Source organism: Sus scrofa, chromosome 3 (assembly GCF_054392235.1).
Source record: "Sus scrofa isolate SSC_HxYL_T2T_F1_AM1 chromosome 3, Sscrofa_HxYL_maternal_Yorkshire_Landrace_v2.0, whole genome shotgun sequence".
Classification (NCBI taxonomy): domain Eukaryota; kingdom Metazoa; phylum Chordata; class Mammalia; order Artiodactyla; family Suidae; genus Sus; species Sus scrofa.
This window is the reverse complement of record NC_139385.1, coordinates 104,314,025-104,332,669: the sequence shown is the minus strand read 5'-3', so window position 1 is coordinate 104,332,669 and position 18,645 is coordinate 104,314,025. Positions and strand designations below refer to the sequence as shown.

At 44.1% G+C, this 18,645-nt stretch overlaps 1 protein-coding gene across 7 annotated transcripts in view; it reads left to right on the top strand.

Annotated features, from left to right (window-relative positions):
- The first annotated feature begins 214 nt into the window (after positions 1-214).
- Positions 215-18,645, top strand: part of STON1 (stonin 1) — a 50,375-nt gene continuing 31,944 nt past the window's right edge. For 3 of the 7 annotated variants that reach the window (XR_014841980.1, XR_014841979.1, XM_085019346.1), the window contains exon 1: positions 215-284. The gene's annotated coding sequence lies outside the window, so the exon portion shown is untranslated. Of the gene's footprint in view, positions 285-3,309; positions 3,379-9,048; positions 9,090-18,645 lie in introns of all 7 variants that reach the window. The other 4 variants (XR_014841982.1, XM_085019347.1, XR_014841981.1 and 1 more) reach the window with 2 other exon arrangements.

Here is an 18,645-nt window from a genome sequence, read left to right as displayed (position 1 = left end):
AGAGAATCTCACGTCAGAAAAACTTTGAGGTGTCCAGGGCGGGAAAGGAGTGAGGAGAGAGGGGAGGATCCGGCAGGGGGTGGAGCAGGGACGCCGGAGCCTCCGCGGAGTGGCCACCCCCTCCCGGCCCTCCACTCCAGTCGCTCCCGGCCCTCCCTCTCCTCCCGCTCTGCCTGCCCCTCTCCTCCTCCTCTTGTCTCTCCCTCCTCCTCCCACTCCTCCTCCTGCTCCTCCTCCCGGGGTGGATGGCGGCGGCCAGAGTTGGAACCCCAGCCGCGCTGCCCGTGAGTGACCGGCCCCAGGGGACAGATGGGGAGGCAAGGGGAGCCCCCCATCTCGAGCGGGTTACCCCCGGTTTCTGGGAAAGTTCGCGGGCGGGGGCGGGGGGCGGCGGCGCCGCGGGACGTGGGCATCTCCCAGGCTGGCTGGGCGCCCCGCGCGGTGCCCCTTCTCCCCTTTATCGCCCTCAATGCCCGCAAAGCACAGGGCCCTCACGGGGTGGGCCCCTCCTGGCTTTCCCCTAGCCCCTCAGCTCTGGGGCTGCTGCTGTGACCTGGGTCTCTCTCTCAAGGAAAACTCAAATAGCAAAGAAAAGAATCTAGACTCAGTTCCGGGTGTGGGGGTGGGGGTGGGGGGGAAAGGGGCCTCCCCCGGCTCCTCCAAACCCGCGGCCCTGGCCTCCCCTACCATGGTCACCAGCCCGGGTGCTCCATCCCTACCCCCGGGGGCTCAGCATCCCCCCACCCCCAGGACTCTCATTTTCCTTCTTCCTGGCTCCCCCTACTCCTGCTGCTGTCTCCCCTTCCCCCCTTTTCTCTGGGAGGCCCGTGTCCCACAGGCTGGTATCTCCAGCCTGGTGCCCCCTCCAGCCCTAGATGGCGATGACCCAGACCAAGGAATCAGAGCCACAAGGGCCTCCACACCTGCCCAAACATTTTCTGCAGGAATGACTTTACTGGGATTTGGTGTAGGGGCCCCTGGACCCACAAATCATACCTTGTGTGTCCAAGGGGAAATTAAAATGTATTCCTCCTTAGGATTGTACTGTTTCTGCTGGGCATCTTGTATTTTTTTTCTTTAAACCTGACTATGCTTGCTTCTGATAATAATGATACTTCATGTGATTAGCCTTTCTAATTCTGAAAGAAACAGGAAAAATAATAAAAAGAAAATGTAAAAAAAAGTGCTTGCAAAAATACTGTGCAGAACCTGATCTTTGGAAAGTAAAGACTTCACTCCATACTTAACCGTTTTAGTGGGAGATGAGAGTTCACTGCAGCTTATTTTCAGACCGTCCCAAACAGACTATTACAGTCTCCCCCAGGCTAGAAGTTTTAATTTGCCTGACATAAACCACAGTGTTTGTTGGCATTCGCCAGCCTGGCATACTCACCCTGCATTTCTCTTCCTTCCTGCTAGCCCTCTTCTCCATCCCTCTCTCAATTCCCCCGCTCCCACTTTCTTGTAAACAGGAGTTGTGAAAACAAGGCAATGGAAGAGGTGAAAACGAGCAGGACCACAAAGAAAAAACAGGCTTGCTTTTTTAATCCTGAGGCTGTTGTTTCGACTTGACTCCTAATGGGTAGAGGAATGCTTAGTTCATTTGTGTGGTTTTATGTCTGTTCTCATTAGGGTTGAATCAGTGTTTCCATGACAGGCTTAGTTCTCTGGGTGATTAAAAGGAGCTTGTTAATTCTCAGATGGGTCTGGACAGATCAAGTCTGGAATCTGGAGGGTTTTTTTTTTTTTTTTTTTTTTTTTTTTTAGGGATTTATCTGGGTTGATACTTCAGACCTCTGCCCACTCAGAACTGGAGCAGCCGGGTTGGTTGTGGGGAGGGGGGCAACATGAGCTGGGGTTTGCTTCCACATGACTGATGAAGAAAAAGCTTTCCTAAGGAGTGAGCTATGTGAGCAGGATCATAGGGAGAGTTGAAATTTTATTGTTTTTAGAGAGAATGCACTTCTCAAGAATTTCAGCTATTCCTGTTACTATACAGACAATAAATATGGTTGTAACATATCAGGTTCTGAACAACCCATCAAAACAGGTCAAGGTACTGAACTATTTGGAAATAAAACTTTTTAATCAAATGAATTGCATTGGAAAGAAACCCCTTTATTTTCAAAAGGATGTAATTCATTTTTCTTTGCTGATTGAGTTTGGCAGTTCCTCATTAGTATGAATTAGAAAAGTTTTGCTGTGATCTCGAATGTCATTGCTGAGACAGTCTTGTGACTTCCATTTAAAAAGAAAGTCATTAAAAGTTTTGAATTTGTGGAGTTGCTGTTGTGATGCATCGGAAGCAAATCCGACTAGGAACCCTGAGGTTATGGGTTCGATCCCTGACCTCGCTCAGTGGGTTAAGGCTCTGGTGTTGTTGTGAGCTATGGTATAGGTTACAGACGTGGTTTGGATCTGGTGTGGCTGAGGCAGTGGTGTAGGCCAGCAGCTGTATCTCTGATTAGACCCCTAGCCTGGGAACCTCCATATGCTGCAAAAAAAAAAAAAAAAAGTTTTTGAACTTATTTAGCTCTGGTGTTTGGAAAAACAATGCACTCAGATAAAAATCTTCAGTCTCTTCCTCTTCCTGAGAATTTTTAACGTGTATTCAGTGCTGCAGAATGCCCCAGAATTTAATGCCCTTATACTATTTGGAATGAAATCACCTTTCTGCCTTGTTCAGCTTTTGTACCAATTAATGGAATCTTGTTAAACTGGGTGGTTTGCCATCAGTCATGAGGGTTGCCTGTGCAGCTCCAGTTAGGCTGCTCTGGACACTGGGGATGTAATGAAGGCTCCAATGTGCCCCTGACTGAAGAGCAGGTGGTCTCGATGGTGAGATGAAGGCAGCATCTCCAGGTAGCCAATAGAAAGCAGTCAACTATCTGGAAGGGTCAGATGACTTGGCAGTAGATGAAGTGTAGGAACCTCAGAGAAGGAAGGAGGGCAGGGCTTATTTTAAAGTAAATGACAAGTAAAATAACCTAAGGGAATATGACGTGGGCTTTTAAAATCATGTTATGCAAGAATCCCAAATTATATAGGCATGCTTAGGGTATGATGTTAAAATTTAAAAGCAAGTTATGAAGTAGCATTGATCTCATGCTTTAAAAATATGCCCCCCCCCCATATTTGAATTATGTGCATTGAAATGGATGGTGAGATTATAGGTACTTTTGATTTTCTTTGTGCTTGCCTGTATTTCCCAACTTTTTTACAGTAACATTTGAGTATAAAGCACATGTATACTATATTTCATTTTAAAACACTCTGAAGTAAATACTATTATTATTCTCTTGATGTCAGATTCAGAAGCTAGAATCAGAGAGGAAACTTACCAAGGTTGCATGTGCTGGAGTCAAATCTTGAATTCAGGTCAGTAGCCAAAGTCTATGCATCTCAGTCACTATTGTCTACCATCTCTCTGCACATATACTTTTATTTTAATTATAAGAAAAAAAATAGAAAAGGAAGGGAGAGTAATTTGTGCTTTATTAGAACTGATATTTTGATTAATTGTATAATGCTCTGTCTCCCACCTCTTCCATCTCCCACTGTCACTTCTCCTTGAAAGTCCTTAGTCAGAGGTAGCTCACCTTCCCATGGGAGCCAGCTGTACCTATGAGAAATAATCCAGAATTCCTCAGAGGCTTCCCAGCCAGCCTGGAATTCCAGGAACCCCATGGGATTCTGGAGCAGTCCTGGTAGAAGGTAGGATTTTTAAAGATCAGCAAATTGTGTCTTCAGAGCTCTACCAACATGGGCTTTCATTGTTCTTAGTATTGTCAGGGGAGTAAGAAGGATTTGAAGGCTCAGGGAAAGCTGCCAGGCTCCCACTTATCTATGCTTTATATAGAATGTCCAGATAGGTAGGTTAAGGATTTACCATGGAACAGGAAAGAGAGAGGAAAAGCTTTTGCTTCCAACTAGTTTTTGGAAGCCTGGCTATGTGGGTGATCCCATGCATTGGCAAGATGGACCAGCCTAGTGGAGATGGAAATATTCTGGGCATAGCCTGGGAAAAAGCCTACATCCTGAACCACCATGTCTCCTCACAGGCAGCCAGGCCCCCAGAGGTCACCTTATCTATCCTTTTCCTGGAACATATACCTAAAGATGGGCATTTCTAAAATGCCTGGTCATTCAAATAACATGCCGTAAGTAGGAAACTTTATCTCTTTTATTCCTTGAGGAAGAGATTTCTGTAAGGGTAATGCTTCTAAATGACCCTGTTGAGAAAAATTTTAAGAGTTAGTGACCTCTTTCCTAAATTATCTCATTTGGCCCAAAGTCCCCGATCTTGTATCCGTTTAACTGTATGACGAATGTCTTTGTGGTCTCAGTGCCAGGAATAGTTCTTGTGAATAACTTGTTTGTTTTGCCTTGTAGATGCTGTGTGTGAATCCTTTAATTGATGTTTCCTATCTCTTATTTGGCCAAAAGGAAGCACAGAGCCAACTTAGTGGCCTACTTCTAGCATATGCGTAGGATTTCATGGCCTGTACTTTGAATAACTAATAACATATACCTTCTGTTTCCTATGTATACTTCTCCTTAGTCCCACTTTTCTCACCTACTTTATACTGTTTTATTTACTCAATGCATTTTGGAGGCTGTGACTTCTGATATCCCACTTCTTCCTTCTGAGTTCACATCAATGGAAATTTGGAAGTTCTTTCATAGAAGGTCTTTGGTAAACTTTAAAATATTTGTATTCTTGAAAATGTCTTTATTTTGCCCTTACAAATGAGAGTTTGACTGGATAGGGAAAGAACAGTGAAAAGATTTTATTTTATTTTATTGTCTTTTTGCCTTTTCTAGGGCCACTCCTGAGGCATGTGGAGGTTCCCAGGCTAGGGGTCTAATCGGAGTTGTAGCTGCCGGCCTACACCACAGCCACAGCCACAGCCACAGCAATGTGGAATCCGAGCCACATCCGAGACCTGCACTACAGCTCAGGGCAACGCTGGATCCCTAACCCACCGAGCGAGGCCAAGGATCGAACCTGCAACCCCATGGTTCCCAGTCAGATCCGTTAAACACTGTGCCACGACGGGAACTCCCTTGTATTTCCTTTTTAACCCATGGATTAATTTTCCATTTTTAACTTAAGTTTTTTTTTTTTCTTCTTTTAAATGATACAGCATGGTCTGTATTATAGCAACTCTTTGTGTACAATTATATAAACTTTTCTCCCAAATACTTCATGTGTGCTTTAAAAGAAAAATATGCTCTCTACTTGATGGATGCAGCATTCTGTATCAGTCTAATAGGTTAAACTTATTAACTGTGTTTTTCAAATTTCTCATGTTCTTCCTGATTTTTTCCCCCTGATTTTTGAGTTCTTTTCAGTTTCTGAGAAAAGAATGTTAAAATCTTCCACTCTTTTTGGAAGAAAAATTTTTCAGTTTCTCCTTATAATTCATCAGTGTTTATGCAAGGTCCTGATCATTATTTCCCCTGAATGAATTTTGTATATTATCTGTTGTCCTCCTTTATTTCTGTTAATGCTTTTGCCTAAATTCTATTTTTTTTTTTTTTTTTTGTCAGTTGCAGCTCCAATTCAACCCCTAGCTCCTGGAACTTCCATGTGCTGCATGTGTGGCCATAAAAAGAAAAGAAAAAGAAATTAGTTTTATTGGACCAAGTTTTGTATATATTCCTGCTTTTCTTCTGTCAACTGATTTGAAAGACAGATTCTGTTTGTATTCTTTTAGTAGTTAGTCTTACATTTTTAACATGTGCATCCATTTAACAAAGTCTAAAGTTAAGAAATTTCTCTATTTTCCTCTCAACAATGCAACGGCCTTAGATGGTTTTAATCTAATCTGCCCTTCTTCCCATCTTCCTGGTTATGTGGTCTAGTGGTTTAGTCCCGTGTTGTGTATCACCCTCTCCCTACCCCTGCAATTAGTCATCATTATTATTTTTACTTTTTTTAATCAAAATTTATTTAACTTTACCAATTTCTTGTCTCAACCTTGCCTCTTACATACCATCCCTTACTTCTATGTTCATTTTCTTCCTAATGATAACGTTTTCAGTGAAAGTCTGGGGTTTTAATACTTTCCATGCTGTGTGTACTTCGGTTTTGAAAATGTTTTTATTCATGTCACTCCTGAAAGATAACTTATCAAGGTATAGAGTTCTAAGCAGATATTTTTCCCTCAGCATTTTGTAAGATAGTACACCACTGTCTTTTGGTCTCAATTGTTCCTTACAAGAAATCTCTTTTTGGTCTGTCATTCTTTTGTAGGTGATATCTTTTCTCTCTTAGAGACTTTCAGTCTGATCTTTTTGTCTTTCATGTTGTGCCATCTCACACACAGGTATAGTCTGTTTTTATATATTCTGCTTGGAATGCAGTGGGCTCATTAATCTGAAGCCTCATCTCTGTTTTCATATCTAAAGCCTTCTCAATTGCTTTCTCTAAAAATCTGTTTTAAAGTAATTATTGAGCATTTAGTGTTTCTCGGTATTAGGAATGCTTCTAGGTGCTAGAGATACAGGGAAGAACATAAGAGGCAAAAACCCCTACTCTGATATTGAATCCCTCATGCTCTCCATTCTTTCCTTTTGAAATACCTATTAGGCAAATGTTGAACCTTCTCATTTTATCTTCTGTGTCTTCTATGTCTGAGAGTTCATCTTACTATGGTTGATCTGTGAACAGTGTTGGGGTGCTGATCCTCTGTGCAATTGGAAATTTGTGTATAACTTAGCTGGCCCTTCATGCCTGCAGTTCCTCCATATTGGTGATGCCACATCTCAGGTTTCAACCAATTGAGGAATGTGTAGTATTGTAGTATTTACTCTTGAAAAAAATCTGCAGATAAGTGGATTCTCACAGATCAAATTCATACTGTTCAAGGGTCAACTGTACTTATCTCTTTATCTCAACTATATTCTGAGTGATTTTTTTCCGTTCCATTTTCCAGTTTATTTTTTTAACTGCATTTAGTCTACTGTTTAGTCCATCTGCCTTTTTAAAAAATTTAATGTCTATGTACTTTTATTTCTAGAATTTCTATTTGATGCTTGATATCTGCCTGTCCTTTTTTTTTTTAAATTATCTCTTTGCTTTTTAATTTTCAATCCTTTTTCTCTGTCCTTCGATCTTTTACACTTTTTTTTATCTTTTACACTTTTTTTTATTACTCAAATGAATTTATCACATCTGTAGTTGTATAATGATCATAACAATCTGATTTCACAGGATTTCCATCCCACAGCCCAACTTTTTTAAAGATTATTTGTTATTTCCATTATTAAGTTCTTTATGATTATGATTCATTTCCTCTTGTGTCTTACATCTTCATCAGGAATTATTTTCAATAGAAATCCTATCTACCTCAGATTGCTAGCATATCTGTATAAAGTGATTTCACATTTGCTTCTGCTGGTCCTCTCTGGGTTTTACCCATTCCAAACTAGCCTTTTTGTTAATGTCTCGGTAGATATGCCCTGAAAACCTGAATGTATGCATTTATACCTTGTTCCTGCATTGTGGTACAAGTCTGGATTTCAGGGGTTTTTTTCAGTCACTCATTTTCTTCTGTTTGCCCAAGCAGATGACAAGCTTTCTTGCAGTTTCCCTCAGATTGGTAAATGACGTTCCTCTAGCATTTTTACTCATGAAGCAGCCCTTTATGACCTCAAGCTTTATGTAAGTGCTTCACTAACAGCTCCTGGCATACAGTGGCCATTACCTGGACTCCCCTCACTGCATTCAAATGCATTAAATGTCATTAAAGATGTCGTTAATGATGTCATTACAATTACAGCCCCTAGCCATTCAGACTTCTACCTGGTCTGGATCGTTCCATGAGCCCCTTAGCTTCAGCTCTCACTGATACATCTACTTTGACTACCCTCTTTATTTCTGGAGATTTCCATGTTATCTATGTTTTATATGGTAAGTTTTTTTGTTTGTTTGTTTTTGTTTTTTCAGGAATTTCCCAGGCGAGGGGTCAAATTGGAGCTGCAGCTTCCAGCCTACGGCAACAGCCACAGCAACGTGGGATCCGAGCGTGTCGGTGACCTATGCCATAGCTCATGGCAATGCCACATCCACTGTGTGAGGCCGGGAATCCATCCTTATGGATTCTAGTGAGGTTTGTAACCTCCTGAGCCACAACGGGAACTCCCTATGTAGTAATAGTTTTGTCATTGTAGTTTTGTTCAGTGTTTTGAAGTATTCGGATTGGAGGAGTAATTTCTCATGTCTACACAATCTCTCATATTGACTGAGGCTTTTAACTACTGATTTTAAAGTTTATTTTGTTATATGTAAAGTAGGATACAAGTAAGTAAATGCATCTGCATTAGACCCTGAATGTGAAATCTGCTGTTTCTGAATGAATGCAACAGCGAAGAGCCCCTAAGAGTCCCGTGTGCTAACACCAGCATCACAGGGGACTCTGCACCCATGGGGTGGTGACGCACTCAATATCTGGCCACATGTTCTCAGTTCAGAAGAGATCTGAATTTCTCATACACTGTTCCAGTCCCCAAATGCTGTCCTTTAGATTCTCTGTAATAGATTAAATAAAACCTTCTTATAACCTGCCAGCCTCCTAACTCATATCCATATTGAGAAGAAAAGCCTCTGTGGAGAGGTTCCTTTTCCCTTTGGTCATGGAGATAATGCAGTCTCTGCTGGCATTTGTGTTTACTTGTGTCTCTAACAGAGCAAAGAGGTGTACACTGAACAATGGATTCTTTACTTGGGGTGATAGCATCTCTGGGAATGCTGAGCCTGTTTATAATATTTAAAGAAATTTGTACAGTCATCTCTTTCCCATACCCTCCCAACAAATCCTGTTCTTTTAAGGAAACCAAGTCAGCAATCATCCTTTGCCTTCTCTGGCCCTCACATCTATATGATAATGGATGAGAAATGGACTTAGCAGTCAGGTAGATCTGGGTTTGAATCCAAGCTTGCCTCTAACTTAGATGTGAGACTTACTATGTTCAGGGCGCTGTAACAAAATACCCAGACTGGGTGGCTTATAAACAACAGAAATTTATTTCTCATGGTTCTAGAGACTGGAAGTCCAAGATCTGGGTGCCGTCTCCTGGTTCTGGTGAGTAGCTCTTCCAGGTTGCATGTGACCAACTTCTGTTTGTGTGATCACATGGTAGAAGAGGAGAGCTAGCTCTCTGAGGCTTCTTTTATAAAAATCCCCATCATGAGGGCTCCACCTTCTTGACCTAATCACTCCCTAAAGGTCCCTCCTCATAATACCATCACCTTGGAGGTCAGGATTTCCACATATGAATTTTGGGGAAATCCAAACATTCAGACCATTAGCAGTGGCTTTGGGCAAGTTATTTAACATTTCTGAGCCTAAGTTTCCTTTTCCATAAAAGAGTAATAATAAAACCTACCTCAAGCTTGTTCTGAAGGTTGAGATAATAGGAAATAATATGGAGCAAGTGCTTGGCATACATTAGTGCTTGTACATTCAGTCTCCTGTTATCATCTCCCTTCCTTTGCTCTGCTTCTTCTGAACCAGGTTGGGCTTTAGAAGTTCTAATCAGAGAGACATCTGGGGAGAAGCCATGGGTACATCTGCTCACATATTATATTTTCTTAGTAACTGATTTAGATTTCTCTTGGATGAACTTCTGCCATTATGAGTTTGCATCTGTACTATCTCTTTGTAGCCCTCCCAGCCTATAAATCAATGTTTTTGTAGAATAACTTTGTTATTCCTTAAGAACCATGTCCCTCTTAACCAGAAATATCTCTTTTCTTTATTTGTTGGTGCTCCTGTTCCTTGAGGAGATAAAACCCCCTTCATTTCATTATTGCCATTAACATTTTAAAGACAAAGACCTTAGAGAGCGTATATAAGGAGTAAACAATGGAACTACTTCTGGGACTTAGTGTCCCCAAGGGAGATCATGAAGACCCTGAGCAATTGAAGGGTAGGTAGGCGTGGGGAATTGACCAAGAAGAGGCAGTCATCCTGGATAGAAGGACTGAAGGTATCTCCTAAGGATTTCACAAGGCTTAAAATCTGCCTATTTTGCGACAATTATTTATCCAGGCCCTGTGGAATCTATACTTGGCCCAGAGCTTTTTGCAAATTTTCTCAGAAATAATACTAATGATAGCTATGACTGTTCTTGAGTAGATGAAAAGAGCATCATGAAAACAAAAAACCTAATTGGAATTATGGATATGCTTCCATATAAATATCTGTGGCTCCTACCACAAAAATAACTTTTCCATCGCGGAGTTAAGTCAGAAGTCTCATGGAAGCAGCATTGAGAATCTAATTTAAAACAGCTGTGGCCCAGAAATTCCGAGTTGGGGCTGCCACAATGGCCTCTGTTCATCTCTTTGAACTTTTTTTTTTCCCTGTTCATGGTAACTCATATTCAGGGCCAATTCAGAGGCCCAAGAAGATGGTAATTGATGCTACAAACCTTGCTTTTGTTGGCCTCAGTTTGGTGTTAATGCAAACAGAGAGAAATGTTTTAATCTCACATCTTTACAACTGAGAGCCTCCCCTGGTGCAGCTCCAGGCCTGTTGCTCGTTTTTTTTATGACTTGAAGCAGAACCTCATAATTTTGTGAACATCCTGGGTGCCGCTGCTAGTCTTGGCTCCAGCGGAAGGTGCCTAGTTAGGGTCATTCTAAGTAGCACACTGGTGGTCAAGTGTTCCTGATTTTCAGAAAAATTATCTTGGGTGAAAAAAAATAGTGATCAGGGGTTTCCTGGGAACTGGGTGACAATGTCAGAATCCTCTAATTCCAAGAAGGTTCAGACTCACCTAGATGAGCATTTTTTCCCCCATTAGGAAGGAAATTATTTTAAGGTTTGGACTTCAACCTAGTTTCTTTCATTGTCTCTAACACTAAGCTGCCAGGGAGAATGGCTGTGTACCGCACCTGATTGGGTTTGCTTAGCTTTAAACAGCCCCCTGCTTGTTGCGATTTGCCTCATCCCCACCCACACATTCCCCCACTCTCTCTCCTGCCAGATGTTCCTACTTATCCCCTCACACAGGCCCCTGAGCTCGGGTACACAGGCTCTCAGCAGCCCTGTGGGAGCCCGGCTGCAAACTCAAGCGCTTGGGGCCTGCTTGTTGGAATAGCCTTTCCCTGATTCTCAAAGGGCACTGTATGGGCTCCCCCAGCTGCATCCTTCCTAGAGAGATCCACAGAATCTCACTGCCTGAAAAGAGGTGCCAGCTCTTTTAATTGTTCCCTAGTCTTGTTTGTGCTCTTCACCTCTGCTCCCCTGGAGAACCGGTTCCTATAACTCACACTCCCCAGGAAATTTTGTCTGTCTTGTTTCTGACTTGATTTATTTGTGCTCCTGGGACCTTGACCTTCTTGTCCATCCTCATCCCTTCGCTGTTTTTGTTTGTTTGTTTGTTTTTTGGAAAGAAGAAAGTTTATTGAGAGATGCTGCTAGCACAGGGGTGACTTCTTGACAATCAGGGAGAGCTGATCTGGGCACGTGGTCCTATCTGTTTTTATAGCCCAAGGAAAGGTGAGGTCTTAGGATACACTGCGGACCTGATGCTTGGTTGGGGAAAGAGGGGTCTTAAGATACACTTGCTGGTAGGTTGGGGGCGTATGATGCGCCTATAGGAGTGGGCCACATACCTTTCCTAGTAGGGAGCAGGAAGTAGAGAAGGCCAGGTTGCTTAAAGGTGGGGAGGTGGAGTAATAATGAGGATCTGGTAATTCTTATTTCGGCCAGAGGCTTTGAGTTCTATCTCCTTGAAGAGGCCTGGAAGCCCCACATTGCCCCTCTTTTTATTGAAGGTCAAGTTTTTGGCCCCTTTGAATACCCTGCTCATGTCTAACTACCTGCCTTTTTCCTTCTATCCCCATCCTTCTTGGTACAGTGTAGCTCATGCAAGCAGCCATCACGTACTTATGGAGAAGCTGCTCTATTTGAGGCTCCTGCACATCATGATTGGTGGTGATGCTGGCTGACATCACTCTTCTGGTGCCACCATGTCACCATGGAGAATCATGAAGGTGACACCCGATATTGCAAAGCTTTAGGGAAATTGAGAGATGAAATTTCACAGTTTAGGGAAATTTAGGGTGGTTCTGCAAAGCTTAGGGTCACACACAATGAAAACTATCTCTTCTCTCTTCCTATATTCCAGCCTTTAAAACTAAGTGTTTGTAGACAGGAACCATCAGGTTTAATCCTGGTTTCTTTCCTGGATTCCTGCCATAGCTTCCTATCTGGTTTCCTGGCCTCTGGCCTCACCACCTTCCAGTCCATTCTCCTCTGTCACATCTTTCTTTCTAAAATTTCTTACCTGATCTTATTTATTCTCTCTCTCTAAATTATTTCATGAATCCTATTGCTTTTAGAATAAAATCAAACTCCTTAGCATGATACAGAAGGGCTTCTGTACTTTCTTCACCTGTCTGTCTCTTTCTCTGTATCACCCACATTACCTCCTGGCTCCAGCCCTGCCCATCTGTCTGCAGAATTAGGTTCCCTCCTGCCTCCCCATCTTTGCACCACCACTAGAACCAGTAGCTTTATTCCTCCTACCACAATTCCAGGCACTACCACAGTCACGGGCACCAACCTTAATGAAGCATTTGGCTTAATTAAGTGCCACAGTACCCTGCATTGTGTTTTGTCACATTAGCATAACATTTGAGAATTTTCCCTGCTAGACAGAGACTGCCCTGGGGCAGCAGACTGTGACTTCACTTGTACCGATGCACAGCATAGTGTTAAGGGTGCTCCGGTATCATATTGTCCAGTGAATGTGAGCATTTGTGAAAGAATTAACTAATACACACACACACACACACACACACACACACCATTGACCAAGATGTAGATCCCTATGGAAGCTTACATTAAATCTTACTGGGATATTTACAAAGCACATAGTAGGTGCTCAGTAAATGCCTATTGAGTCAAAGAAAGAATGAATGCACATACACACAAACTATGGAAAATTTACTCCCAAATGTACTCTGAGCCACAGTGTAGCTTCACTTTCTCTGAGTGGCAGTAGAAAGAACATGGGCTGGGAAACCAAAGATTAGTTCATGTTTGTCTTCTTAGCTTTGTTACTGAGGTGGCTCGCTTTACTTTATTGGACCTCTGTTTCCTCACCTGTCAAATGAGGTATTAGAAAAGATATTTAATGTCTTTTTAACAGTCTAGATTCAATCTTTATCAGAAGGCTTAAAATCAAGTAACCAGTTGCTTTCTAATAGGTGGCATAGATTTGGGACTCACATTTTTCTGCCTCATCATTGAGCATGCTCATGACAAGCCCTAGGCACTGGGCAGAGCAGCAAAACCAAGACCACAAAATGAACCAGAGTCTGTCCACACTGGCAGAAGGCCAAGACCTTGGTTGTAAAGTAAGCACAGAGCTAGTGGTCCTGGTGGGGATGGGATGCCCTGAGCAAGGCAGGGGCAGTCGTCAGCATCCGATGGCAATCTGAGGTCAGATAGCTAGCAAAGAAGCACTGACAGGGGCTGAAGATCATGCTTTCAGGGGCGTGCTGAAAATGTGCCCCTCTCCGGAGAGTCTATGGAAGATCCAGTACAAGTCATCAAGACCTGCTTTCTTCAGTTGTCTGATGAACAAGTAGGTAAAAAAGCATTTAGTCTGTGTCCCTCTACCCCACCACCCCCCAGCACATCGATGGAAGCCAGGAGGAGGTTAATTTGGGGTTAATAGCCAGGAGAAGAGTGTAATGCTGTCCAAACGGTAATGAGATGAATTCACTTACAGAGTAATGAGGTCTCCATTACTACAAGATCCACCGCAGCTGCGTAATTCCTCAGCAGAGATGTGGTGGGAGATTCCTCATTTGTGAAGGTCAGATGGAGGATGTTTAAAGCTTTTTTTTTTTTCCCCTGATTCTAAGAGAGGCTTTGCTTCTCATGTCTTCCCCAAATCTTGTTTAGGGAAACCCTTTCAGATTTCCTTTTGTGATGTGGGCTCAGTACACCCTACTGTGATCAGCTGGTGATCAGCCTTTGGAGACCTCTTTAGATTTTTTTTTGTCTTTTTAGGGCTGCACTCACGGCACATGGAGGTTCCCAGGCTAGGGGTCCATTTGGAGCTACAGCTGCCAGCCTACACCACAGCCACAGCAATGCAGGATCTGAGCCACATCTGCGAACTACACCACAGCTCATGGCAACGCCGGATTCCTAACCCACTGAGCGAGGCCAGGGATCCAACCTGCAACCTCATGGTTCCTAGTTGGATTCGTTTCTGCTGTGCCACAACGGGAACTCCAACCCTTTTGATTTTGGATGTCCCCTTTAAAGTGCAGTATCCTGGACTGGCCCCTCCTGTGCTGGAATGTGGCCTGGCCCCAGCCTCTCCAGAGACTTTCTGCAATTATTACAGGTAGTAGACCTTTAATTTCTCATCTACCTTCTTGCTAAGATGTAGGAGTAACAGCAGTGAGCCTCGGCTTCTAGTGTCCTGTGCCACCTAAGGTGATGCACAGGTGTCTTTCCTCCCCTCCACCCCTCAGAGGTGGATTTCACATGTCTCGGTGGTAAATCTCATCTAGACACTGAGTCTCAGGCTTGGGGGAAACTTTCTGTGCTGGGGTCGTCCATGGCCTTCCGTCCTTGCCTTCTCAGCAGCCTCACATTTCACTCCATATGTGTTCCCTCTTGTGTTTGTTTCCTTTCCCCTTTCTTTTTTCTTTCTTGCCACTTCCTTCTCAGCTCTCCATGCCCACAGAATACTATGGCATTTCTCCTTGTGCACTGTTTTCCTTTCAAATTCTTTGCTCTCCTGGTATCCTGGCGAATAGGAATGTGGGTGGCTTGTCAGCTCCATTGTGCACATGAGGAAAAATGCCCGGAGAGCTGAAGCGATGCGCTTAATTTACTGGCAGGGTCAAAGAGGCTGAAACTGGGTTTCCTGATTTCCATCCCAGCCGCTGTCGGGAGATCACACTCTATTTGCTAATAGCACTGGAGTCACAAAGAGCATCAGGCTTTTCTCTCTGTGTGTGGTCACTGTACCAAAAGAATTTACCCCAGGACCTATCCCAGGGCTCTAGAGACTCATAGTCTGAGAACAGTGATATAAACTAACAAGAATGACAAGAGCTATAGAACTTAGGGAGTGCTTCATAGTTTTCAAGGAAACTTTCAAGTCTCTCCCCTTATGTGATGCTTCCTAAGGCCCCTTAAGTAGATGTAAGACCCCATGTGAGCCTAATTTTGCAGGTGAAGGTCACAGGTTGAGTCAGGCCCAAGGTGTGGGGAGGCCCTGAGCAGACACGCTGGCACCTTTTCCAAAGATCTTCCAAGTGGTTGTGTTTCTGCAAAACCAGGAAAAATGAATGAGTTGTTTCCATCTGGTACCAAAGGTAATGGAGACCCTGGGGGCAGACCTAGGGTTGTGGGTTTGGCTGCTGGCCCAAGAAGTGGCCTCATGCTATGTTTAGGGGTGAGATCTGGGTGGGGCAGGACCTGGCCCTGGAGACCAGGCCAGCTCCTTCTGAGCAGGCTGGGAGAATCTGAGGCTGGGTGGGAGAAAGTGTTCAGGGTGGAGTTTTGGTTGTTAGGACATGGGGAGTGGGGCTCAGCCTCCTGGGGAGAGGCGTGGCCTTTTAGGAGTTGGTAGATACACTAGCTGGGGGTTCTGAAATGTGAAGAGGGACCTGCTTGCTCCAAATGTGAGTCTGTTATAATCTGGCGTTATTCAGCTATTTATTCAGCAAGTATCAGCAAGCACCTACTGAGCATAAGTAAGTCTCTAACATAGTTACGGTTTTTCATCTGAGGGCCTCACATGTGTGTGTGTTTGTATCGGTATCCATATCTGTCTATGTATCTATACATCTCATATTTATTCTTATTAATACACATAAACAAACCGTGAGGATACATAGTGTTTTTCTCCATTCATGAATTAGGAAACTGAGGCCCAAAGGGGGAACTGGTTTACTTAAATCCCCTCAGTTACTCAGAAGCTGAGCCAAGTCCCAAATCCATGTTTTCTGAGTTCTTTTACTGGTACTTATAACTGCTTTCCTCATAGTAAGTGGTTTCTCACCTTTGAGGTATATGTATGCTTTGAAGAGAAATAGAGAAAGATGCCTTTGTGGTTATTATCCAAGATTTTACTTTATCTTAGAGGCTGGAAGACCTATATGAAGAGTTGAAATGCAATCGAACTCTTTTGTTAACCTCCCAAGTGGGCATTTGTAGGGGTGGCTTTCACACTTTAAGTCCAAGTCCATCTCTTAGATTTAGAATTAACATCTGTGCTCTGGTGCATCCTGACCTGGGGAGGGGGGGGTAGTTAAGTGGCCGGCTGAAGCAGCACAGCAGGAAGGAGGGGCTTGATTTCCTTGGTAAAGTGGTTATGGGTGAGAGGGTCATTGTGCCACCAGCCTGGGTCCTTCTGCAGTGAAGGAAGGTTGCTATCCCAAACTCCCAGGGCTCACATGTACAACTCAGCTCACAGCTCCAGGCCCCTTCCCTTCCCCCACTGCCTGTACTGCAACCATAGATCAAGCTCCTTGAAGCCCTACATCTACCCCTGTAATGGGCACATGAGGCTCTACTGCTCTGGGCCCTGGGAACTGGGCCCAACAAGCTGAGCAAGGCTGTTTCCTGAGAGGCCTCATCCTGTTGGTTCTATCTGATGCCCAGCATGCATTCCTAGTGGGGCCTCCACACCTCTGGATACTGAAGCCCCCACTATGTTGCCTAAGTTGGGGTGGGTGCTTTGGTGGAGACTGAGTTTCCTGGGAAGCTGGGGCCTGGCTGTGGATTTTTCCCTGTCAGAATGTCCTTCTGCTTCTGCTCCACCTCCCCACCTCCCATTCCTTTCCAGCCAGAAGCAGCTCTTCAGTACTTTGCTTGGCACAGCCCTTGCCCTCCAGGAAGCCTAGAAAAAACTCTGGGATGAGTCAGAACCTAGCTTCAGCATAAGGGACATTTACCCCTCATTTATCGAACATTTCTTGGATCTGTCAATCTGTGCCAGGGCAGGGCACCCAGCTGTGAATAAGATCCTTCCAGTTACCTGCCCTGGGGTTGCTTCCAGCCTTGAATGGAGACCCCAGGAAATTCCCAGCCCACTGTGACAAGTGCTGTTGGGAACTCCAACCTGGTTTCCTGGCCAGTCACCTATTCTGGGGGGTTGAGTGCTTGGTGCTGTGTGTTTCTGCCACACTCTCCAGGTCCTGACATTTGCCTGAGAGTTTTGCTCTGCTCTCCTAGGGCTGCATTATCCTTGCTCCAATTATCTGTCATTGCAGAAAACCACTCCGAAGCGTAGAGGTTTTCACTGATGCATGAGTGGATAAACAGAATGTGGTATGCATTCTTTCAGCCTTAAGAAGAAAGGAAATTCTGGCATATTCAACAAGGATAAACCTTGAAGGCATAATGCTAAATGAAACAAGCCAGCGCAAAAGGACAAATATTGTACGATCCCACTTATATGAAGTGGTTAGAATCATCAGATTCACAGAGGCAGAAAGAAGAATAGTGGTTGCCAGGGGCTGGCATTGAGAGATGGGAAGTTGGTGTTTAACGGGTACGGAGTTTCAGTTTGGAAAGATGAAAACATTTGGGAGACAGGTGGGAATATACCTAATGCCACAGATCTGTACACTTAACAATTGTTAAAAGGGTAAAATTTATGTATATTTTACCACACACACAAAAAAGAGAAACTTAAAAACACAATTTCTTTGAGTTCCCATCGTGGCTAAGTGGAAACGAATTTGACTAGTATCTACGAGGGTGCAGGTTTGATCGCTGGCCTCGTTCAGTGGGTTGGCTCTCGTGTTATCGTGAGCTCTGCTATAGGTTGCAGATGTGGCTTGGATCCTGAGGTTGCTGTGGCCAGTGGCCACAGCTCCAATTTGACCTCCAGCCTGGGAACCTCCATATGCCGTGGGTGTGGCCCTAAAAAGACAAAAAGCAAACAAACAAAACAAGCACAATTTCTTTCTCTCCTGGTTCATGGGTTGACAGGGCTCAGTTGGGGTCTCTTGGGTCCCCGTGATCAGATGGTGACTGGGGCCAGAATCACCTAAAGCTCAAGTGGCTGGATGTCCAACATAGCACCTCACTGTGGCTCCTCCATGGCTTGGGCTTCTCACATGGTGCCTTAGGACTTCAACAAGCGGGGTCAGCTTCAGGGTCAGCTCAGGCCAAGAGACATCACAGTGTCACTTCTGCCTCCTTCTATTGGTTAGAGGAGCAAAAGGCCCACCCAGATTCAAGGGGAGATGAAAAAGAGCGCCCCTCTCAATGGAAGAGGGACAAGGTGACCTTTCAGAAGGGCATTAGATGGAAGATAACATCATGGCCATCTTTGGAAAACTTTCCAGTTGAAGTATGCTTGCAGGAGTTCTAAAGTGTTTTGATAGAAGGGGGTCTTCATGGAGGCACATACTTCTCTGTATATCCCTTTTTGGGATAATTCAACTTCCTAGATTGTTAGAGTTTAAGGGCCCTCGGAAACCACTTGCTAGCAGTGACTTGGTTTAACTTTCAGGGCAGAGAGAAGCAGAACTGGAACAAAGCCTCCAACACTGGCCTCCTGGCTCCCAGGCTGGGCAAGCAGCTATGGGGGACCTTCCCAAGAGGGACCTCTGTGTGCTGTGGGCAATAGTTTGAAGATCTG